Here is a 24848-nt window from a genome sequence, read left to right on the forward strand (position 1 = left end):
CTTACCTTCTGCCTAACTTCAGACTACTGTGACCTCTCTTTATCCCAGTAGTTACTATGGTAGCTATATGCAGAACCAAAAGACACAATCCAAGAGATGATTGCCATCAGATAGTATACATTTCTCCACTGTTCTTTCCTGTATCAGCTACTGAAGTTTGCTTTGCACTGTGCCTGCATCACATACATGCTCTTTTGCAGGATCTGGATTCCTGAATGTCTCAGCTGCTGCATAAAGGCAGCACACCACTTCTGCCTGCTGATAGGAAGTTAGCAAGGTTAGCTGAGATATGAGGTATTTATAATCACACCTATCTGCCTTAGAAGGAACAGCTACATGAGCATGAAATGTAAGGGGGGAAATGCAGAAGAGAAATAGGAAAAGGTAGCAAAGTTCATACAGCATAATGTATTTCCTACCTATTTAAAAAAATCCAGATTTAATCTGTTAGAGAGCTCCTAATGATGTCTTCACAATGCCTCTAAGCTGTAAATTACCTATTTGCTTAAGTCTTGTGTTTTATAAAAACATGAAACTATGAATGTATGTAAGACTATAAAGATGTGCAAAGGAAAAATTAAGACATAGGGTCAGGTAAATGTAACTTGAACATTCAAACAGTGTTTTCATTCCTGGTTATCACGTGACACCAGTGATTCTTCTTCAATATTCTACTACTAAAGTAACGTTACTGAGAAAACACCTGAGGCAGACTTATTCAGCATTTAAGGTAAATCTACCAAGTGCATAGGATCTGTGCAGGGCCCTAAGAGTGGGTCCATGCTACCAAACCTAGGCTAGTAGAACAGCTAACTGAAGCAATCCTCTGGCCTGCGGAAGGGAAAACTGGTCTCAAAAAGGCTAAAATGAAGGTGGGTGATACTTGATCCATGGTGATAAAGCCAGAAATCGTGAGTGGCTACTATTTCATCCAATGCTGTCGCAGATGCTCTGTTCTGTAGCTCCCAGCATGCTTTTTGTACTAGTGGGCCAGGCAGATTCCATCTCCCTTACCTCCACAGCATTTTCTTTACGAAGTATATGCTTGCGATTGCAAGAGATGTGTATTAGATACTGCCATGGGTGGATCCAAGATTTTGCAAAGAGGGGTGCAGAAGCAGCAACTGGCACTGTGAGGTGGCTGTGTTACTTCTCCCAACCTCCACTGCCCTGTGGAGCAGCATCTGAGGACTTTTTTCTTTAAGTTCCTCAATCACGTTAAGATCTTCCCTTCCTCCTTTCCTCCCTTCTGTGCACAGAAGCACATCCCCTACCCTGTCATTCCCCCCTCCTCTGCCTCCAGCTGACCTACTGGGGGTAAGGGAGGGACGGCTTCAGACCCACTCCTGTCCTGCTCCAGCTAAGCTACTCATGGACTCAGAAACACCCAGAGATGATAGTGGTGGCAACAACAGCAGGCACATTCCCTTTTCCCACACCTACTCTCAGGGTGGCGGGGAACATCCAGAGGGACTGACATAGACTTTACCTCAATTAATTACATGTTGAAAAGACTGCAATAGTTTGTCTCAGTTAGGATTTTACAGCAAGATAACAAACTTGAGTTAAGGATTTCACTATAAAACTCTCTTTCTGTTTTCCATGAAAACGCAAGCAATGTGAGCAAAAGTAGCAATTTATGATCAGAAATAAGCTAAAGTGGAATACAAGTAATATTTTATAAAAGAATGCTAATTTCAAAAAAATATTAACTATACACCATATCATATACTTTTTACCCTGTTGAGACTGTTGAGGATGTAGAAGACCAGGGCAGGTATTGAGTGAATGGGGTATTGACATTATTTAAATATATGGAAGAAAAAATGTGGAAAAAAAAAATAACCTGAAGAAACTTACCTACAATTAAAATATCCTCAATATCTCAGTAAAATTCAGATTTTTTTTTTAATAATAATTTTATTGGCTTGGGAATATTAGGATATTTCTTTCTTCCATTCCCAGAAATTTACAAAACATGGCAATGCTACAAAAAGAAACCTTTAAATGTGAGTGATTAAAAACAAACAAACAAACAAACAAAAAACCTAAAGAAGGATCAGGAAGCAAAACAATAAAACTTTTCTGGATGCCTACAAAAATTATTATTTAATTCCAACAGAAGGATCCACCTTAAGAAAGGTCCAAGGAGCTAGATGGAAACCAAATACAGTAAAAGGAAGTTGGGAATCTGGGTGTCAGGTTGTCAGTAATCTGACAGCTATGGTAACTACCCTCTAATCCAGCCGGCTCCAGCCACGCTCTCCGCTGACACCACAAGGACTGACTGACAGCTGAAGAGCGGGCACTTTTTACAGGCAAAAGTGACATCCAGTCTATTAAGGCTGACAAGCACAAAGCAGAGATTTGCCCTGAATGGTTTGGTACTGAAGCCTAGTAAAGGGGTTATTTGAAAGGTCTTAGAGAAAGTGTCAGACTCAAGCTCAGATGATAACAATATTGTAATGATAGCACTGGACAATGAAGTGCTATGATTGCCTATACAGGCTGGGAAGATTGCATGTGGATATTGAGCACCAACAGCCAGTTTTATAGTAGTAGATTCTCAAAGGCAAACATGCAACAGTCCTAAGCCTATCCTTTGTCGATATATTAAAAATATATTTCTCTGTTTAGAAATAAGGTATTTATACCTCTGTTATACTTACCTTGGCATGTTTTAAATAAGTATTTAGCAGTGGGAGTGATGACCATAGTTCTCCATTATGTATGTGGGATGGGAGAATATATCCCATGTATGGGATATATTCCATACAATTTGATATTTGGTTCTATATAAAGTTTGCAGGTTAAAAGCAACTAATTTAAAATAATTGTATATATATAGTATTAAAAGTAACACCAGAATACTAATTAAAAGCCTAATGAAATATCCACAAACTTAGTTACCCTTTAAAGGAAACTGATGAATATGGGGTGACTGTGCAATACTCACTCACATGACTAATCCTTAGTCATGTGAATAATTCCATTTAATAGAATGAGAGTAACGTGTGAATAATGACCCCCCAAGATTAGTTAATGTTTTAACTGAATGTAAACTATAAGGAGTCAGAAGGGTCACAGACATCAGGAATTAATATAAACTGGAGGAACATCAGCAAGACAAGTTCCATTGAAAAGGATCCCGGAGTTCACAATAAAGCAAATGTCAAAAGGTTGCAACAAACGATGTGAATATTATACAGGAAATGTATAAACAGGAGTGTAAAAAGCAATTAGGGCTCATAGTAGAGATGATATCTTTTATTAGACCAACAAGATTTTTGCAAAAATAATTGTTTAATTGCAAGATTTTGGGCACAAACACCTTTCATCAGACACAGAGAAAAGATTGTAAAAGTTCTCCTGAGTAGATATGGAAGTTCATATTTCATAGGATTTCACAGAGGAGTCAATAGCTAGAAAACTCGTCTGGGCAGGCAGTTCATAGCTGGTATGAACAGGAGTGTTGCATGTAAGATGCATGAAGCAATCCTTCTATTCAACTGGACACTGGGAAAGCCTCAGCAGGACTACAGTATGTAGTTTTGTGCACCCCATTTCAAGAAAGAAGTGGGCAAGGAAAGAGGCTGCCAAAAGAAAATAACAAAAATGATGATGGGATCTAAAAAAACATGGCCTTTGAGGAAGCATTGAAAGAATTAGTCTGGAGACCAGGTAATGGTGTTCTGCCATCTGTTCACCAGTGTGATGCTATAGTTAGCAGAACAAACGATATATTGGCATGCATCAACCGATGCATTTCAAACAACACTAAGTAAGTTATTCTCCCACTCTACTTGGCATTGGTAAGGCTACAGCTGGAGTACTGCATCCAGTTCTGGACAGCACACTTCAAGAAGGATGTGAAGAAGCTTGAAGTAGTCCATAGAAGAGCCACTCATATGATTAGAGGCCTGAAGAGCAAGCCATTAGGGCTGTGTGAAACAGTACTGTTTTGTTTCAACTTCCATTTTGCTGTTTCAAAGGGACAGTGTTTCCTGCTGTCATCCTGCATGGAGATCTGGGGGCCTGAGCCCCCGGAATGGCTGCGAGGATGTGCCAGACTCCTTCTGGGGGCACAGGCCCCCATATCTGCATGCAGGATGACGCCAGGCTGCTGCCGCCAGCTGGGACCGGTGCTCGGTGCAGCCAGTTGAAGTCTAAGGAAGCCTGATGCTGCCACTTGCCCCAGCTGGCAGTGGCAGTATGCTCTTCTCTCACTTGCAGATCTGGGGGCCTGTGCCCCCTGGGAGGCCTTCAGGGCTGTGCCAGACTCTTCCTGGGGAGTGCAGGCCCCTGGATCTGTGTGTGGAAAGATAGCAGGCTGCCACTGCCAGCTAAGGCCAGTGGCAGCACCAGGCTTCCCAGTGCTTGGTACGGGCTGCGCCCAGCACCGGTCCCACCCAGCAGTGTCAGCCTGCTATCATCTAGCATCATCCAGGGACCCATGTCCCTGGGGAAGAGCTGGGGGAAGTGATCAGAGAGCTGAGGGAAAGAGCAGGGAGCTGGGGAATCCACCCAGGAACTGGGGGAATGATCAGGGACCTGACCATTCCCCCAGCTCCCGGTTTGATTCCCCAGCTCTCTGATTGCTTCCTGTGGGGCACGGGCCCCCTGGATCTGTGTGCTGGGTTTCAGCAGGCTGCTGCTGCAGTTTCAGCGGTAGCCAGCTGAAAACCTGCACGTAGATCGGGGCCCACGCCCCCGGGAAGAGCTGGGGAAATGATCTGAGACCTGAGGGGAGCTATCAGAGAGCTGGGGAATCAAACAGGGAGTTAGTTGTCAATATCAGAGAGCAGTTCTTCCCCCTCCCTCTCCTTAGTTTCTGCTTAGCTGCAGTGAGCCCAGCTTCAAAACTTTAAATGTTTTGAAAGCCCTGGTTTCATTTCAAAGCCTTTTGTTTCATTTCAATTTCACTGTTTCAAGCTGGAAATGCATCGAAACAGCTTCAAAACAAAACACCCATTGAAATTTCATGCAGCCCTACAAACCATATGAGGAAAGGCTGACAGATATGGGACTGGTCAGCCTATTCAGAGAAGACTTTGGGGAAATTGGGTGGGAGTTTACAAATATCTCAGGGGAGAGCATCAGGGTCTAGGTGAACAGCTATTCACCAAAGCACCCCAAGAGAAAACCAGGAGCAGTGGTCGTAAACTCCTAGAAGAAGGTATCAGTGTGGATATAAGAAAAAAATTCTTCAAGGTTCATGTGACCAAACTCTGGACTAGACTCCCAGTGGGGGTGCTGCAGGCACCCACCCTGGAGATCTTCAAAAAGAGACTGGATGCACACCTTGCTGGGGTTATTTGACCCCAGGAGTCTTTCCTGCCCAGAGCAGGGGGCTGGACCCAATGATCTCACAAGGTCCCGTCCAGTCCTAAACTTCTCTGAATCTGTGTGTGAAAGGTTGCTGCAAAAGGGAATGATATATTGTTCCGCTTGACTACTTGGACACTGGAAGAATATCAGGTTCATATTAAAATGTTGAAGTCAAGCACTCAGGTGTTGGGAAATATCAGAGTCGAAGGGTACTGTATGATCTTACTTCATTATGATGCAGTCTAATTAGATTGTCATATAATATTTTTAACATAGGACTCTATATCTCCTTGTCTAGCAGGTCTAGTCTCTGTGTTTACAGATGCGCAGAAGTGTAGGGCTGGAAGGGACATTATGAGATTATTGGGTCCTTTATCCCAGTCTCTGTTCCTTAGGTCCCAGTCCCATTCACAAGTAGCAACATCAGTCAGGTCATTCTCATACTTGGCAGTCTTCTTTACCTTAAAGGAAATCTTTAGATGCGGGCTGGGAAGAATATGGTAGATATTATCAACCTTTCTTATTTATCTTCCTCTGCATTTGGTTCATTTGTGGGGGGAGGGGGAATCCCTGTCTTTCAGCCTTATTGCTCCAATCTAATCACTGACCTCATTTAATAATAGAAGGATTGATTTATTTCGCTTTTGGCTTTGGATTTTAAGGAATTGAAGGCAATCATGCCATAGTTAATGGGAGGGTGGAGGAAAGAAATGGACAAAAAGACCCTCACCCCTGTCCATAGCTGTATCATCAGTGGAATGGTAGAGCTTTATATAAAGGCCAGAAATAATTTATGACCACTGCCACTGGTTATTTCAGTAGAGGTAGGACCCTCCACAATTTCCAGTGTAACTGGTGACGCAGGTACATACTTAGTGCCAAAGGACTCATCTGTGATGTGAAAAAACTAAGAATATAAAATGCTAGTGATGCTAGCATTATATATAAGAATATATAGCTGAAGTTCCTAAAACACTGATAAATAGATGCCTTTTAAATGGGGACAAAACCTTCCAAGATGAGAAGGCTTTCACTGACAGCAGGATGTACTTCAGTTTAAATAGACTGTAACATGGCAATACAAACAATGCATATGATACTTAGCCCATTTTGATTTACCTAACCATATCCTGCATAACATTGTCCATGATAAATATGTGACTGTGGCATGCCATTACAGTCTTGCTTTAGAAAACTTTTCTTAGGTAAGTTTGAGTCTTTTACTATCTTGGCTTGGTATTTTTGTTTGTTTCAGTGCTCAGTGTCACTCTTCTCTCTCACTCTGTCATCAAACTATGTTTGAAAGCTTGTGTGCAGGTAATTTTGTCATCATAATTTTAGCTTCTTAAAGGCTTTAGGTATAGTACTGACCTTTTCATATTTTTGTCCACCTCCTCCCCTAGTCTTCCTTTTTACCTTTGTAGCCCTCACCTGTTATGTCATATGCACTCAAATATAAAGAGAATAATTATATTTGGAATAGTGACTTCAAAGACACATGAAAATTATTTTAGATGCACTTCATTTTAATAACATCACAGTTTTGAATAGGTGGCCTAATGGTCAAATCTTTTGAAACAATTGTGTGACTTACACAGATCCCAGTGGGATCAATTCAAGGTTTTTTTGGCTCAGTCCTTCATCCTCCTGGCAGATAAATTGAGTTCCATGATGTTTACACCTGACTGAATAATTTGCAGAAGACAACTTATTCAAAAAATTTGGTCTTTTGTTTTATTCATGAATTATCTGAACAACTTCTGATTTTTCTCAGTTTTGTTATTCCAAGTCATCTTGGAACGCTGGTGCATTGGTTTGTTTTTCACTGGATCTGTAGCTCACGTGATAGGTTTCTTTTGCCTGGTTGGATGAGAATAAGAATTAGGATCAGGTTTTTTAATTAAACATGTTTTCCTAGGTTGAACAATATTCATTGTTTCTAAAGACATTGCTACCATTGAAAGGAAAATAAATGCAAAGGAGGTTGTAAACACAGCCAGCTACAGTAAAATTGCTATAAATATAAAAAAAAATATGGGTACATTTTTCATTCCTTTCCTTTCCCCCCCATTTCAATTCTTTTGCTTTTTACAACACTTTTAAAAGTCTAAAACTTATGATCTACTGTATTATTGCAAATAAAGATCTTTTTTGGAAAGACCATTGAGGGAGGGAGGAGTTGTGTCCTTGCCACAATTTCCACTCATCATGCTGTCATGCAATTATAGAAAATAGAGACTCTGCCTGCTGAGAAAATTGTTTTTTGTATCCATTTAGTGTTTACTCTAAATATCTAATTATGCTACTCTTCATTAAGGATGACTAAACCCCCCTGCAGCTTTTCTATTTCTGGAAGCAGGAGGTGAATATATAGTTTTGAATGAGAGCGTGGTAGAAAGATTTATCTGAACCTTGGTACCAAAGTATTCCTTTATTTATTTGCTGCTCTAAACTAAAAAAGCTGCTCACTTACTGTAAATAAACAATCTTTCATTTACAAAATTACACATCCAATTTAAAATGGCTAGGAAACAAAATTTTTTAATCGGAGCTTTGAAAACATGTGCTAACCCAGACTCTTGCAGGGTTAATTAATTTACTGCTACTGTATTACTTACCTGACACACAATGTGGTCCAATAAAGAGGACATAGGATAGCCTGCTAGGACCTTTGGGTTCTATTTCTGCTATGATCTTGGGTAAGTTGCTTCACAGTTTGTAGTGCCTTGATATTCCCATCTACAGAATGGGGAATATTGATATTTATTCATTTTTATATAGTGCTTTGAGTCACATCTAGAGAGGGACTTATTATAGAATGTTATTAGATTTTTATTACATCTACTATCAAAGGACTTGGAAAAAAAATGTTAAAGATGCTTCTAAAGTAGATACAAAATATTCTTACATAGCAAGATTATGTAAGAGCATTACCTAGGATAACAGAAGACTAAACTCAGTGGTTCAAGGTGTTCCTAGGGGTTCTACAGCGGAGGAGCTGCTATACACATGCTAAATGTCCTTATCTTATGATTACACAAAAGAAACATTAGACAGGAAAGGAGGTCCCTTGGTTACTGGGTGCAGTTCCCGCTATCAGAGACAAGCATATCATGCAGTTCCTTTCATAAACTGAACAAGCTCTGTTTTAGTTACAGCTTTTTGCTCTTAGTACCTACAGGAGTCTGTTCACTCATAACAGTAGTTTGTTTTTTTTTATTGTGGTGATGCCTAAAGGCTTCAATCATGATAAACCCCTATTATTCAGTCCTACTGTAAAAGAAGAGTCCCTGGTCTTAGGGGTTTACTATCCAAATAAATGAGAAATATAGCAGGTTGGGAAATGCAGACAGATGTGAAGTGCCCTGTCCAATTTCACAGCAAAAAGAGGTCAGTGGTACAAAACAGACAGAACCCAGATCTTCTGAGTCCTAGCTGAATGTCCTTGGCACCTCAAAAAAAATGGAGTGGACCTTGCCACCTCAAAAATTCACATATGTACCATGAATAGGTGATTCACCAAACTAATTACTGCCTTGACTCATAATGTACTGTCCCACTTATGATAATTCAGTGCCCTTGAATAGGCAATCCAATCTAGTGTGGTGTTATACTATGCTACATAAAATTTTAGTTTTTAATGGAAAGAATAAAAATGTTGGCTGATAAACAGAAGAAGCTATTTACAGTATTACATGGTATATCTTGACTTATTCTGATTACAAGAACTCATGCTGGCATTGTAAGTTTGTTTGAATCATAAACACAAACATGAGCAGATGCACAATTTTATTAGCATCTTTTTGTTGTTATATTTTCATGTTTTCTGTTAATGGTTGACTTTTAAACATAGCGAATGAACCTCTGTACTATACAGTAGTTGTAAGAAAGTTTGTAGATAAGGGGAGATAAAGAGAAAATTACCTTAAAAAGAACTAGGCAATAAACATTTGTGCAGTCTAACTTATTTTGTAAATCAGACCCCTTTTATTTGGACATACTATTGTTTAACAGGCGGTTTAAATTGGGACCAGCATCCTGATTCTGGACAACATGGCTTTTATTGGAAGTCTCTGCCACTTTTAAACATCTTTAATACATTTTAAAAATAGAACTGTAAAAAGCAGTAACTGGACTTCAAAGCGAAGACATGTTGTGCCAGAATTATGAAGCTGGTGCCGATTTTCACTGGTTGTAAAGTGCTGAGACTCTTTTACAATCTTTATATCAGTGACAAACAACAGAAATATACACAACCCAAAAAAGGCTGAAGTGTGGGTGGCAGCATCAAGAGCTACGCATAGCACCTAAGCAGAACAGGTGTGTCAGGGCTTATGTCTGCAGAACTGATGACCCTGCAGAGTTAGGTGTAGAGTTACAGCTACATGACATTTGCCATTAAGGGTAGGTAAGCACTGTACTGGATGAGATTACTTAAGACCTCACAGGCTAGCAGGGAATTCTGGTCAGCCTACCTGAGATTCTTTCAAAATGTAAATAGCTGTCTGCTCAGAAGGAAACCTCCTCATTTGAAACATGCTCTCCAGACCCACCGGGATCAGGAGTTGTGGACAGAGGCAAAGCAGCATAAAAATGGCAAACTGAGATGCATAACATTTTCAGTTGGTTTCCTTTTAAGGTATTATGGTTCATAATGGTCAGCAGCAACATCTTTGCTTAAGAAAACAGTGGAGTCACCACTGATTTATTTACTGCTCCAGAAGCCTGGTGAAATTATCTTGTACAAACAAATCCAATATAACAGCTTACTAGAAGAGTATATTTTTCTGGTATCAACTATAAAAACAGAAACGGAACCATAAAATTCTGTAACATTTAAGTATTACCCCAGGAACTATGCGGCTGGACGCATATTTTAAAGAAGCACAACAGGACCAGGAAAAGTAGTCAAAGAACATAGCTATTTCCTTCGTGCATGTTTCTGCTTAGTTAGTGTTTGTGGACTTCCTGTATGTAGACCTTCCTGTATTCATAGTGGAGGGAGATGCCCTTCTGGTTTAAATCAGCAGTTCTCAATCTTCTTAGCCTTGAGGCACCTCTCATTATACCTAAGACACACCTCAGAAAATGCCAGCTATTAGCTTGCACTTGTTTCTTGACTCTAAAAATATAATAGAACAATTCTTCTGTTTCAAAGACCTGGGAAAGACCACAACAAGTTGGAGGGGTTTTGGCACTGTGGATTCCTATTTGCAATCTCCTGGTTTATCTTGTGAATCATGTGTAGGTGTTTACACATCTAGCAGGGCTAGTATGACATGGCAACCTGTATCACCCTTCAAAGGAATCTTATGGGATCCTAGCTGAAAATCTCTAGTTTAACTTGTCAGAATTCCACTGAAGTCAGGGTGCAATGACAGTCTGATCTAAAGGTTGCTATGATAATTGTGAAGTCAATGAAGCTAGGACAGTTGACCTCAGTAGAGAATCTACTGCAGTATGTCCTTTGTCAAGGCACCCACAGAAAAAAACTGAATGCATTAACTAGTGGCTCAATATACTGAGATGCCAAATTCCCTCAATTTCTACTTGCTACAACAGGAACTACATGTGGTGGGCATTTTTCCAGAAAGTGCCTGATATCTTGCAGTTTAAGGACCTAATTTGCCAAACGTCCTTCATGGTAAAAACTGCTTTTCTACTTTTAATACCTACTATTTTTTTTGGCATCTTACTTTAATGTAGCCATTTCTGCATTTCCCTTGGCTGCCTCTTGTTTCTCCAATTGCGTTATAGACAGATCCTGCAAGCTGCCACAATTTATCATCTGCTTTACTTAAATGCTAACACATCTCTTTTCCAGAGAGAGACAGTGTTAGAGTGAGTTACCATGTGTCATTAGCTCTCTGTAGTCTGTATTTTAGCATCACTAGCATTATAATGTAAGGAGATAGCACTGAGACATATTACTAGAAATTAGTTTGAAATGTGCAGAATATGACAACTGGTTTATTACTTATACCTTTAAATAGGGAAGAGTCTGAAAAGGAGCTCTCCAGCAGATTGTCCACAGGGAATATTCACCTGGGAATAAGCTAATTGCACATTTGCTGCCACCACTAGTGCATCTGCAGGTAACTAGAAAAGGCATATATCTGGCAGCTACATGAGGCTTTTATAAAAATTTGAAAATAAAGTAAATCTAATCATCTAAATCAGTTTCAGACCCTGAGATGAGTCAGTTCTGCCTGATATTTTAGTTAATGGTAGACACCATATCCAACACTTCAGACCTCCTAAAATTGTACAGTATTCAGACCCAGATTTGGGTTGAGTTCATTTATGGGAGAGGGACTGCTACCAAAAAGCGAATTTCTTACCAGGAGCAGTTTTGGGGGTGCTTGGAAACAGTTTTGGTTTTGCACCCACTTTAGTTTTTATTATGGAAAAGTCACACATATAGCTGCTTAACCTGTTCAAGCCTTATTTATAAACTAGTTTCCAGTGTTAAATCATACAGAAAACAGACTGGTTTGGAAAATTCAGTCTAACACAACTGTGCTGTTGTTTAAGGCTCCCATTGTGACCCTCACTGTGGTATCAGTGCACCTTACAATCAATAATCTCTGTAAACAATCTGTAAAAAGACCTGACTTTTTCCAGAATTAGAGTTGAGCTTCTACATATATTTGTATTTCCCAGCAAAGCTGTATTTTTTCTAAGATTTATCAATCCTCCCAGCCTGAGACTTCTGAAATACTGCTGATGTAACCCGGGCAATACTCCAAGAGGTACCCCCTCTCCAATTGAAGGGATCAAAGCAGGTGCACAAGCGCTGTGGGACGTGTAGGGACTCTCTTCCCCCTATAGAGCAGAGCCAGACCACCAATGGGGACTTAACCATACACTTTTTAATACTGGGAACATAACAGGCATAAATCAGAGGGTATAGTGGACACTACAGTGCCCCAAGGGGGTAGGATTCAACAAAGGTTAGACACTAACAATCATTGACAAAAAAACAGGGTTAAACAAAAAATAAAACACGAACAGCAGAACAAACCATATGGGTTGGTGAAATATAAAAAGGCGCAAAATACAAGATGTCAAGTGACAAGAAAATATAGGGCCTTGGTACCTGGAGAGGGGCAAAGGTGGGGAAAACACAATGTCCCCTTTCCGCTGCAAGAAGATTTGCTCAAGCCAAGTCACCTCAGCTGGGATTTGAGCCTAGAGCTCCCACATGATAGGTAGGAACACTGCTATATAGCTACCACCGCTTCAGTCTGTTAGGGGGTCTTGACCTTACTAGAGCCCAGCCTCATGTTGAGCTGCCTGGTCTGATTGGAGGAGCTGGAAGCAGAGCTGGGAACCCCTCAGGTCACTGCTCAGATCCTTCCTGGAGTCGGGGGAGCCTCTCCTGCTGGCTGCAGCCTCTCCCAGGGGATCCTGGAGCCCAGTGGGGAGCCTTTCCTGCCGGCTGCTCACCTTGCTGCTGAGGGTCCCACTGCTGCCTGCAGCTCCTGCTCTTTCAGGCTTTTCTGGGGCACTGCTCCCACCCCACTGGCTCAGCTCTTGCCAGTTCTGTGACACTCCTTCCTTGTTGTTCCTTGCTGGTCTCTTCCCTGAGTCAGCCCACACTGCCCCCTTTTATCCGCCTCCAGGTGACCCAAGGGGCCAATCAGGGGAGGGGGGTCTCTGGGGCCTGATTGGTACGGAAAGGGAATCCCAAGTCCTCCAATCATCTTTTGCCCTTTCAAAACCCCTGGGCTAGGTCACTGCCAGCTAGCCCATCACACTGACAATTCTGAAAAGCCAAATTGCAGCAGTAGCTTTTCTTTTCTCTCTCTCTCTCTCCATTTTCACTTTGTAATGTTCTTTGTAGTAGAGAAGAGAGAGGACTCTGTCTCCTACACACAGAAGGGATTCTTTACTGATGATGCTGAGCACACACATACCCTGTAGCTCCCAGTTCTCTAGCTTGCAGCCTGTTTGCACTGAATAGTATTACCACACACAGGGCATGTCTACATGAGATGTTTACTGCACAGTAGACCAATTTACTGCACAGTAAGTGTCACTTATGACACGTGCAGATGCTTATTGCACTGTACATTGGTCTACTCCACAGGTAATTTGCTACCTGAAAATGCAGGTAGCAAAATTAACTGAGGAGTAGTTACTGAGCAGAAAGGCATGTATAGATGGCTGACCGGGAGCTGGCGGTAAGCAGCTCCCAGGGGCAGGGAGCAATCTCCCAGCACCTACCAGGAATCAGCTGTCTCCTAGCCCTGTGTTCCCTGACAGCCCCTGAGCTAGCACCCAGGGGGAGCCTGGAGCTCTACCCAGGGGGGCAGAGCAGGGTTGGAGCAGCCCTCTCTGTGCTGCTCCCATTAGGAACAAATCTACTCCCAAATGCTTGCACATATAGATGCCTTCCCAGAGTGGGTTTAGGCCACAGTAAATTACTGTGGTGTATATCCATTTAGCAGCATTTGAACATGTACAATTTGGCACAGATTAAGTGATTTTGGACTGTGTTGCTAAGTGAATATTTGCCAAACTGGCTGTACCTTTTCACTTTGAGGGGTGGGCAGGGGGACAGGGACCTCACCCTTGGCTTTCTTGTCTCCACATTGGATTATTCTATATTGACATAATATGAAAAACCCTTTTAAAACTTCAGCAGGTGAAGTGTTCTGGCTGCCTGCTAAGCAGTTTATCATTATGCAACTTTAACATCATACAAATATCAAACTGGACAGTGACCAGCCTGAGCAGAGAGTATATACTCAGCTCTGCCCCAAACATGGCAGATTGCCCCCTCAGGATGGAGTCTCCCATGACAAACGCTGTGTGTTTTGTCTTATGGAGAATGGGGGCGGTAGTTACAGTTGAGCCTGTGTTGCCTACTGGAGCTGGCAACTTAGCAGGCTCTGCTGGGGTTGCAAGAGGTTCCTACCTGTTGCAACGTTCCAGTGGTGTGGGGACCTTGACTTGGCAGGCCCTGGGGCCCTTGACCACCTTGGTCCAACCCCTTGGCTGGACAGAATGAGAAGTCCCCAAGTCCTCCCTTATCCTGGAGGGTGAGCTTGGTCTACCCTCCGCCTTCGGGGGGTGAAGGGCCTGGTAATAGGAGTCTATCTGCTGCTCACCATCCCTGATGGTACACAGTCTCTAGACTGCGGCCTGGAGTTCCTCCAGCTGGCGTGCCAGAGACCCCGTCCTAAAGGGATGTCTTTAGGGTCAGTACTTTGCACTGGCATTTATTAATGAGATTATTCCCAATTCTGCAGGTTTGAAGGAGACCAGGAGATGATTTTAGTGTTGGCTGTGAGTACTTAAAACAACCTTGTCTAAAAATATTTGTAACAGATTATATGTGCTTCTGTGAATATGTTGAAAAGAACTCACAAGTAAAGTGTATTTTTCTTTTACTCTGAGGAAAATTGTACTTCCCCTTCTCTATTCTGAAGAAACAGGGAGGAAATTTCTCTCAGAAATTACGGTCATCTTGCTTTTTCTACTTTCTGACTTTGAATCTTGTTTTATAAGGAAAGGATATTAGGACTACCTGGTAAGCTCGGGTGACCCTGTTCCCAGTTGTTTTCTTGTACTTCATTATGGTCCTGGCATGTTGGTCCCTCCAGTCTTTTTGTATATATCTCTTTATTTCTGTTACAATACATATTATAAACATCCTGAAGCGGGTAGAATATAACAGGAACTTTTTATCTTCATTAAAGTTCTTCTACTGTTCTCATTCAATTGTGATCAGCATTGCAGAAAATATGTATTAGTAAATAAAATAAAATTGAGCTCAGGCTAGGGACAGAAGTTACACATAAACCAGTTTAAGTGATCAGAAACCAGTTTAAAACTGTAACAGAACATAAGTTCAGTGCACGTAAACCAGTTTTAAAATGGCTGAAACTGATTTAACTTAAACCAGGAAGGGGTCTGGGACATAAGTTGCATAAACCAGTTTGACCCAAATCGGTTAAGTCTGACATTACATTCAACAAGGTTTACCTTAAACCAGAGTCCTACACCATCCCAGCATGCTCTGCAGCCCTGGGCTGGGCTGTCTGTTCCAGCCAAGCAGGATTGGCTCTACCCCTCTCCACCTTAGCCAAAGCACTATCACTGCTCTGGCTTGCTGAGAAAAGGGTGGGAATGAGACACCCTGCTCTGGAGCGCTGCCAGGTCTGCCTGATGAGGGGGAAGCAGCCCTTGTCAGGCATCCACAGCCTTCCACCTCACTCACTGCTCCAGTGGCAGGAGTGGTGGTGGGGGCAGGGCCAGACTCTGGTAGTCTGAAGAGAAGAGGGGATTTAATCCCCCCATTGCAGGGGTGGAGGGTGGCATGGGCACTCATAGGTTCTGATCATGCACCCGGGGCCACAAGGACCAAATGCCAGTAGCCTAAAGGGAAGGTGGGAGGGTGGGATTTAATCCCCCCATTGCAGGTGCCCTGGACCAAGTCTCTCCAAAAAGTGACCAGCTTGCCATAGGGAGGGAGCAGGGCAGGGGGAGGTGACCTGGCTGCAGGGATGGGGGGAGCCAAGGCTAGGTACGCAGCCTGACTTACCACTGCTTCTTACTGTAGCAGCATGGCCTGGGCTGAGGCAGCGGCAGGGGCAGTGCCCACCACCTTCCACCTTCAACTCCTCATGGAGGCCATGGTTACAGGCAGGTTGCAGTGCACCTCCCCACTCCCTCCCTCTCACAGCAGTGGAGAGAACTATTGCAGTGTGTGCAGGTGAAGCACCTGTCACCCACCACCTGATCATAGTGTGCTGCTGCAGGCCAGGGGCATGGGCCGTGGTGGGGGGAAGTAGTGGACTGCTGAAGCTCGATCTGGCCTGGCCTCATGGCCCAGGGGCCCAGGCAGCAAGGGGCCATAGAAACCCACCCCATGTTCCCAGCACCTCTGTGAGCAGGCAGTGGGTGACAGGTGCCTCACCTCTGCTCTCTGCAATGGTTCCCTCTGCTGCCACTGCTGGGAGAGGGAGAGGCAGCCTGATGCAGGCCAGTTGCGGTTTACACCCCTGGCTGTAGGGCCAGGATGGACTGGGCTGCAGCAGTCCATTGCCTCCCCCCACCACTGCACGCACCTTTGGCACATAGAAGCCCACTCTGAGCACCCAGTTGGTGCCCTTACCACCTCCCCTGCAATGGGGGGATTAAACCCCCACTTCCCTTTAGGGTACCAGGGTCTGGCCCCATTCTTGCCATCATCCTGTGAGTGAGCTGGGATGCAGGGGCTTGGGACCCCTGACAAGGGCTGCTTCACTCATCCCCCTCCAGGTAGACCCTGGCTGGTGTCCCTGCAGGCCAAGGTGGGGGTTTAAACCCCTCCCCAGTCATTCTCAGGCCTGCCCAGGTCTGCCACATACCCCCTGAGCTTAGTTTCCCTCCAGCCAAGGGCTTGCTCTAGCACCCCCCAGTTTCTATCCTGAGCCACTATAGGCACGTGCCTGCATTTCTGGAGTCAAAAGTGAATGTCTATTCACTTGCAAATTGGTTCAATCTATACAGGTTAGACTAACCTGCAAAGAGCAAATCAGTTCAGGCTCCAGCTTTTGAATGTCTGTCTCTAGCCTCTAAGTGACCCATTCTCTAGCATTTCGTCAAGATATTTCTTGTCTAGTAATTTTGAAACTCATCTTTGTGACCCACGTCTTGGAATAGTTTACCATTGTAGAATACTGTTATGAAAACAATGAATTTGTGCAAGATATAAATGCTTGAACAGTTTTACAACTACTTGTTTGATAGTTTGTGGAATACAGCAAATAATGCTTATGGTTTATGTTCTCAATGCTACAAAAATTTATTATTCACTAAGATTAAATTACAGTATAGTGAAATGAAATGTGCATATATTGTCACTTCTCCATGGACTCTCAATGGCAATTAAAAATGTTCAAGCTTAGCTAATTGCAAAACAAAAAATGTAATATATTTAATGAAGGTATACAACTGCATGAGATTGTTTAATAAAGCCTGTTTATTTTGATTGTTGCTTCTTGCAACTTCATTTTTTGCTGCTGTTTTCAACAAGGTAGTTTAATAAAGATGCTATACATTATATCATTGAACATGTCTTTTATTGATTCTAGTTTAGGCAAATATATGCATTGAAAAAACTGACGCTGGGTTTTTGGACCTTCGGATACTAGAGATTAATATACTCTTGGCTGCAGAAGACTGAACCACAGGAAATAATCAAAAACAGTTTACACACAAGTAAGTAAGCCCACCTGAGTGGCTTCGCTTGTTTTTTAAATGTGAATTGCCCAATACTATCCAGTTCTTTTCGGTTCAGCTCTTCTTAATGGGGTTCTGCCTACTAATATTTGTAATTATAAGACAGAAAAAAACTGACAGAGTCGAGAACTGTATCCAATAATTAATTAGAAATGTATTATTCCCCTTTTAATTATTCATATCTTAAAAGTACAACTCCTTACATGTTGTAAAGTCTATCTTAGTAAGCTTCAGACTCAACTAATAGCCCTTCCTATTTGGCAGTAATGAACTGGAAGCTGCTAGCTGGGGCATATTCTCTCATTCTGCACAAAAAATGCCTGAGAGGGAAAGAACTAACGTAGAAACCCCATGCATTTCCACACAGAAAAACTGACTTGCAAAGGAAAATATCTCAAGTGGCACAGAAGTGTTTCATGCATTGTTTCAAAGCAAACAGAGTCCAAGTATCTGTGAGCAATCCTGACCCTAACACATGAGTACTGGAGCACCCAGGTAAAGTGACTGCCTCTCTTTCAGTCTTTGAATGTCTTGACCAAACAGATAAAAATAAGTTCATAGCACCTGAAGTTGTTAAGCATCAAGCTCTTGCCAAACCTACTCTAGAATGTTCCCTCCAAGTATGCAGTCCCTTTACTGCAACCCTATGGCCACATCTACATGTGCAATTAATGGTCCTTAAGGTTACTGCACATTAAAATAAAGAATAGTAAACTATGCCCAGGAATGCGTCTACATGTGTACCTACATTGGGAGCAAATTTGCTCACAATGGGGGCAGTTGAGTACATGGCTGCTCCTGCCCCCCTGCCCTGCTCTGCCCCCTTGCAGCCCATTCCAGGCTCCCCTAGCACCCACCCCAGACTGGCAGGGGGCATAGAAACCAGGCCTGGACTCCAGAGAGCAGGGGAGAGCTGTCCCAGAGCAAGGGACAGCTTCCAGATGCGTGAAGCTTGGGATCACAGCAGTGCTGGCTTGAGGCAATGTCCCATGATCAAGCAGCGGCAGCGCCCTGAGATCTCCTCTCACTTTGCTTGCTGAGGGGACGAGGGAGCTCCCTGTCCCCAATCCCAGTGCTGCTCAGTTCTCCCCAAGCATGGGCAGGAGCAGGAGCCTACTGTGGCATGTGCTGTGTGGGCAGTGGCAGGGCTGAGGAGATGGGGAAGTTCTTTGTCCCCAGCTCAGCATTGCAGAGACAGAGATTCCCCATCCCAGCTGGGCAACACCAGGACTGGGAACAGAGAGCTCTCCATCCCTTCAAAAAGCAAAGGCGAGAGCTCAAGGCTCTGTTGCTGCTTGGCCCTGGGGCATCGCTCCAAGCCACCAAGCTGGGCTGCAATGTTAAGCTCTGCACCAGAGCCACAGACAGCTCCCCTGCCTTGTGGCCCCCCTGCTGCAAATTGCTCCCAGTCAGCATCTACACATGTACTGGGACATGCATTAGCACAGTACATGTAATGTACATGCATTAGCACAGTAGCTAATGCATGGTTAATTAGCTACTCTGAGTATTTTTAACCCTTGCTGTGTGGGGGTGGGGAGGACATCTAATTAAAGCACCTACAGCATCTCATTTGTCGACATCCCTGTGCTTCAAAATGGCAGCAGCAACATTAACTAAAGCTTGTCAAACGAGCTTTAGATAAAGTGCCCCTGCCGACATTTTGAAGCACGGGGATACTGATACATGAGATACAGAGGCTGCTGGAGTGTGCTAATTAGCATGTTGCAGCAGACTTGATTAATCAAGTCTGCTCCAATGGACTGTAATATCAATGCATCAGAGCAGTCTCCCTGCACATCTACAGCTACCATGTATTTCTTGGTACTAGCAAACCAAGTGTAGCAGGCTTAACTTTTGAAACTTGGGTTAAGTCCCAGGTTTGGGATTCTGCTGTTTTGATGAGTGGAGCCCATTCACCAATCAGGAGGCAGTCAAAGGAGTGAAGGCACACCCTTTTCCTGAAGGGAAGGAGAGAGGACTTAATTGTAGACTGCAACCCTGTCAGGTCCAGAAGACTTCAGGGGCAGAACCCTGAAGAGTATATAAAGAGCAGTGTGCCCAGCACAAGGGAAGATGCAACAGGGGAGCTGAAGACAGAAGATCGGAGTGAGAAAAACTGAGGATGAGCTTCCCCAGTGGTGAATAGCCCCAAGCTCCTGAAGATACCTGGGAGGGTGTGAGACCCTTGGGCTCAACACAGTGCACATTTTAGCCCATGGAGCTTAGGCTCTGGGAGCCACAAACGGCAGCTCGAGCCTGCAAACCCGGAGGGCCAGCAGGCCACGTGGTGCATGGGGCAGTGCACGGGGCAAGGGCCTTGGGAGCCATGATGAGACAGTTCAGGCCCCATCTCTTGGCAAGCAGCTGGGTCCCACAGTGCACAGGGTGGTACACGAGGCAGCAGAGCCAGGGAGCAGCAGAGGCTGCTTGGGTTAGCCACCCAGCATGAGGCCGGATGGCCAGAGCCTGAAGGGCCCAGCCTTTGCTAAAAGAGCCCTCGGTGCCAAGAGCCAGGGCATGGGGGAATAGTAGTGCATGGGGGTGCAGCGTGAGGCCCAGCACCCAAGAGCCAGGAGCAGTGGTAGAGGAGCTGAGCCCTCGATGCCCAGAGTGGGGCACAGGGTGGGGAGGAGCCCAACAGCATGGGGAAGACCTGGAGGGGTGCTCCAGTGGTGGTGCAGAGGAGACCCCAGTGAGCTGTGCCTTGACCATTGCCACCTGAAGGAGCATGAGTCATGGGCCCTTGGGTCCAACAGGGGAAAGACATTTAGGACAGGCAGGGTCAGAGAAGGGGCTGGCTGAAGCCCCTCACCCAGTGAAGGCTCTAAGGCAGGGGTGGGCAAAATGCACCTCGAGGGCAGGATGTGGCCCACCAGGCCATTCTATCCAGCCTGTGGGACACCTAAAAAATTTATAAAATTAATATTAATCTGCCCTGGGCTGCCTGTCATGTGGCCCTTGATGGCTTGCCGAAACTCAGCGGCTCTCTGTCCAAAATAATTGCCCACCCCTGCCCTAAGGGGGAAGAGGGGCCCTGGTGCTTCCTGGACACACTTCACCCCCTGCCTCCCAAGGGTCCCCATTAGAAGGAGGACTACCCCTTGCCATGGATCATGGGCTATATTAAAGAGTAGATGTTATTACGATTGTTTATGATTGAGCCTTATATTGAAATGTATCGTGATGTCGTATTATATGATGCTGCTAAAACTGATTATGTGTGATGGGTAAATAGTGCTTTCATAGGACAGAGTAATTTCTGAAAAACACCCTGTCGGTTGTCCTTTGTGTAAATATATGTATATGATATTTAGTTTTATATTTATGTATATTATATGTTAATAAATACTGTAAATAGTTAAGAGTCCGTCTTGAGTCTAACTCTATAGAGGTAGGAGGGAACGATGAGTCAGTGGTGGTGACCCCCTCCCACAGCACCCTCACCTCTCACCACTCCCTTGTGATTGGGATCAGGGCACACCCTTGTGTGTACCTGGGCTACACATGCATTAACCTAACATAATGTGCAGTAAGTCCTGCTCACGTGTAGACAGTGATGCTTTTCTGTACATTAGCTTAGTCTAATGTACACTAAAGCATCTCATGTAGATGCAGCGTATGAATTGTATATGAAGGTAATATGCATCAATGAGTAATAGGCATGTTCATAGAGTTTTGCCCTACAACATAGAAAAACTGCTGCAGTCTCCATTAGCTAAAATTCCCCCCAGTACTTTTTAAAGTGCGGTTCAACCAACCTGTAGGTGCAGTGTAATTCAGCGTGGAGATTACACATCATGGTCAGCCTATGGTCTTCAAGAATGAACCAGCATTTAGAAACAAATAATTGTATTTTTAATACTGTTGTTGTTAGTATTATTGCTTTGTTGTACTACAGTAGCATATGGATGCCCAGTTTGAGATTTGGACCCAACCATGCTATGTTGTGCATGTGCATCTAAAGAAACTGTTACTGCTCTAGAGAATTTACAAATCTAAGTTAAAAAGGTAGGCAAAAGAAAAAATTCTCCCAGTTGTACAGATGGGAAACTGAGGAGCCAAGAGGGTGTGATTTGTTTATTGTTACATAAAAAATGAATGCAGCTTCTTTAGGTTTCCATCTAAAATTTCTGCAATGTATACAACCTAGTGATTATGACAGGAAAACTAGAAGAAATGAATTATTAGAGAGTTTGACTTGAAGACAGAAGAAACAAAGATGTGACAGCTAATTGTAACTGGTGTATATTGGGGAGAGGCAGCAAATTCCCTTTCATGTTCTCCAAGCAATCATTACTGACAATTGTGCATTTCGGTGACACTCTCTGGGACGTATCTTGCCATTGATTATTTTGCATAAGGTAAACCCAAGGGTTGCCCTTTGCTGGGAATTCTGGAGCAGTGAACAAGGTTGAATGCTGAAGAAGCACAGGAGAGAGGGTTGGTTAAGAAGCAATTTAGCAGAAAGATGTTTTTAGTGCCTTACAAATAATATAATGATGTAAAATAATAAATAAAATACAGTATGTTTAAATCACTAGATGAATAGCCAGTCTGGGAGGTGCAATAGGAAGGAATCAGGGTTGCTAACCTTTGAGGTGTGCAGTCATTACAGACAGGTGATAGGGTGCAATGGCAGCATATAGCTAGGTGACGGGGTAGAAAGCTATGGTGGTCGTGTGGGCCACAGTGCTCTGAGGGAGAGCTCCCTGAAGGGGTCCTGTGCTCAGAGGCAATGCAGTGCTGCTCTGCTCTGTTCAACAACAGTTGCATCCACCCACACGCCAAGACAGAGCTTTAATCAAGCTCACTGTTATTTAGGTTTTTTACAGAAAAAAATGTGCACACTTTATGGGCAAGCATTTTCAGACCCTCCTCCCTTTTGTTTAACTGATTTCCCATAAATTTATGGCCAGTTGGCAATCCTGGAAGGAATTCTTAGAGTTTAAGCCATGTTTATCAGTTTGAGGGAAACTACAGGTGCTGCAATGATAAGAGTTGGAGTGGAGAAGAGTAGTAAAATAAACAAATAGCATATATTATAATATCTTGTAATTACCTCATCAGCTTGTATTGGAAACCTTTGTTGCATACTCTCTATATTTACTGTATGACCTTTGCTTTATTCCAGTGTCTTGTCTGGTCTCTATTTTGATTATCTTGCTGGGGTAGGGACCTGGCCTTGATAATTCTGTGAAGCAAATAATATTTAAACAACGCTGATGGGAGAATGAATGAGCGGCAAGACAGAGTGCTTGTTGTTAGGGTGGTCCAAGAGGAAACAAGCTGAACCTACAGTTAATTGGATAAATTAAAGATGAAACTGAGCAAGAAAAAGTTTAGGATTTACTAATGAAATGCAACAGCCTTCTGAGCACCAGGAACTTCTGTTCTGCTTGGTTCAACAGAGTCATCTGCTTTGGCCCTTACCTCTTCCACTAATGAATTTGAAAGGATATGGGGTATTCTGCTCTATCTGTAGTGCCCTTGCAAAAATCTCATGATTTTGTATTTCCTTTGTAGCTCACTTAACAAATTTCTTAAAATCAGCAAAGTTTGTGCAGGCTGCTAATCTCAGATAACCAGTTCTGGAATTAAACCAAGCAAAGAGCCAGTACTTCCTTGCTCCTCTTTGTATCAAAAACAAGTAAACAAACAATGCAGTAGGAAGATCAAAGGTTGTTGGAAAGAAAGACAGATGGACTTGGTAACTCATGCATGATCAAATACTAATTTAAAAAAATTTAAATGTATGCATTTCCGCTGGAAAGAAGAATCCATTACAGGGTCTGGCGTGAAAAGAATAATCATAAGGGCTGTGCTATGCTGGTCTTGTTGAGAGAACCTTTAAATTAAGAGATTAGTGTAATGGGGCCCATCCCTCATTACAGGAGGGTGTGGGTGTCTGAGGCAGCCCTTTGGTCTCCCTGGACCTTGGCATGCTTCTCTCTTTTGCCCTTCCTTCTACCGCCCTCCCCCCACTTCCTTCTGTTTGCACTAGCTTCTTCCCTCCAGCCCATTCCTCTCCTACCCCTTCATACATGTGCACCTGTTTGTCACTAGCACATCAGTGAGTAGAGGGGGCAGGAGAGAGACCCCAGAGGACCCAGGGCAGAAGTACCAGGATCAAGTGACCCTTGCTGACTATATGTGAGCTTGGACCCAGGACAGGGGTAGAGAGAGAGAAGTTGCAGGAGTCCTGCAGAGAGGAAATCTCCTGGCAGCAAGAGAGAGAGACAGAGAGAGAAAAGAACAATCACAGAATTGCAGCAGGCAGACTTGAATGCTGGCCAGATGAAGAAGACCACTAGCAGCACCACAGCGAGACAGGTATGTGTCAAACCTTATTATTTGCTTTTCACTTGGTTTGAACTGAAAGAAGAATGGCCCAAGGCTGAGACTGACCTGTGGTAGGGATATTTTGTGTTAGTGGTTGAACTGACAACAGGACAGGGGTCCCACCCCCATGGAATGGGACGTGGCTGAAGGGGTGGAGGAGGCCATGAAAAGCGGTGGGGGGGGGGGCAAAGGCAGCACCCTGGAACCCCAGCACTTGCAAGGAATGGTGCACAGATACAGAGAGATATGCCCAATATGGCAGACAAGAAACCAGTGTTGACCAATGGGAGTAAGGGCAATGAGAGACTGACTGTAGGCCAGACCCAGAAGGGCCAGTGGAGGCATAAAGGGAACAACCCAACTCCCAGTTGCCAGCCCTGCACTGGGGTGTCACACTACGAAGGGAGCCTATGGTCCTGAATAGTGGGTCCCAGGCTAACCAGCACAACTAGAGCAACCTTGGGTGGGGGTCTGGGTGACCCTGACTAGACACAGACCCCATGTTTAAGTGCTCTGCAAGGCTAAGCTTGTGTCACTTAGCACATCAAGGCAGGTAGGTGAGCCACTGAGAGGCAGCTCAGAAGAGAAACGTAGCTGGGAGAAGCTCTAACAAACAAGTACATCTGACCCTCTTCCAGAGGTGCATACATTAAGATATTTAAAACAAGTGGCAAATATAAGTTTGATATAGAGATGGAAAAGTTTAATTTCTGCTTATGTATCCAAAAAAATATGTGCTTATCTGATTTTGATAAGTAGGATTCTCAAGAGCAACAGGACTTTTTGTATGATTTCCAGCATTTTCCAAATGAAGCATGCTAGAAATATGCTTTTTGGACCTATCCTATTTTTGGTTATTCTTGGAAACTGTAAATCAAGAAGTATGTAGAACTGGGAATGAGTGCCATATTATTTTTGCTGGTGCTTCTTGCCAGCAAAGCTGA

The 24848-nt window shown here is 43.6% G+C and overlaps 1 long non-coding RNA gene across 1 annotated transcript in view; it reads left to right on the plus strand.

Moving 5' to 3' along the window:
- LOC149867444 (uncharacterized) overlaps nt 1–14657 on the plus strand; it is a 47045-nt gene extending 32388 nt beyond the window's left edge. The window contains exon 3 of the long non-coding RNA XR_016441790.1: nt 14586–14657. This is a non-coding gene — a long non-coding RNA (uncharacterized LOC149867444). The remainder of the gene's footprint in view (nt 1–14585) is intronic.
- The last annotated feature ends 10191 nt before the right edge of the window (nt 14658–24848 follow it).

The sequence above is a fragment of the Crocodylus siamensis genome, chromosome 4 (genome assembly GCF_052110815.1).
Source record: "Crocodylus siamensis isolate JL-2025a chromosome 4, ASM5211081v1, whole genome shotgun sequence".
NCBI classification, from domain to species: Eukaryota; Metazoa; Chordata; order Crocodylia; family Crocodylidae; genus Crocodylus; species Crocodylus siamensis.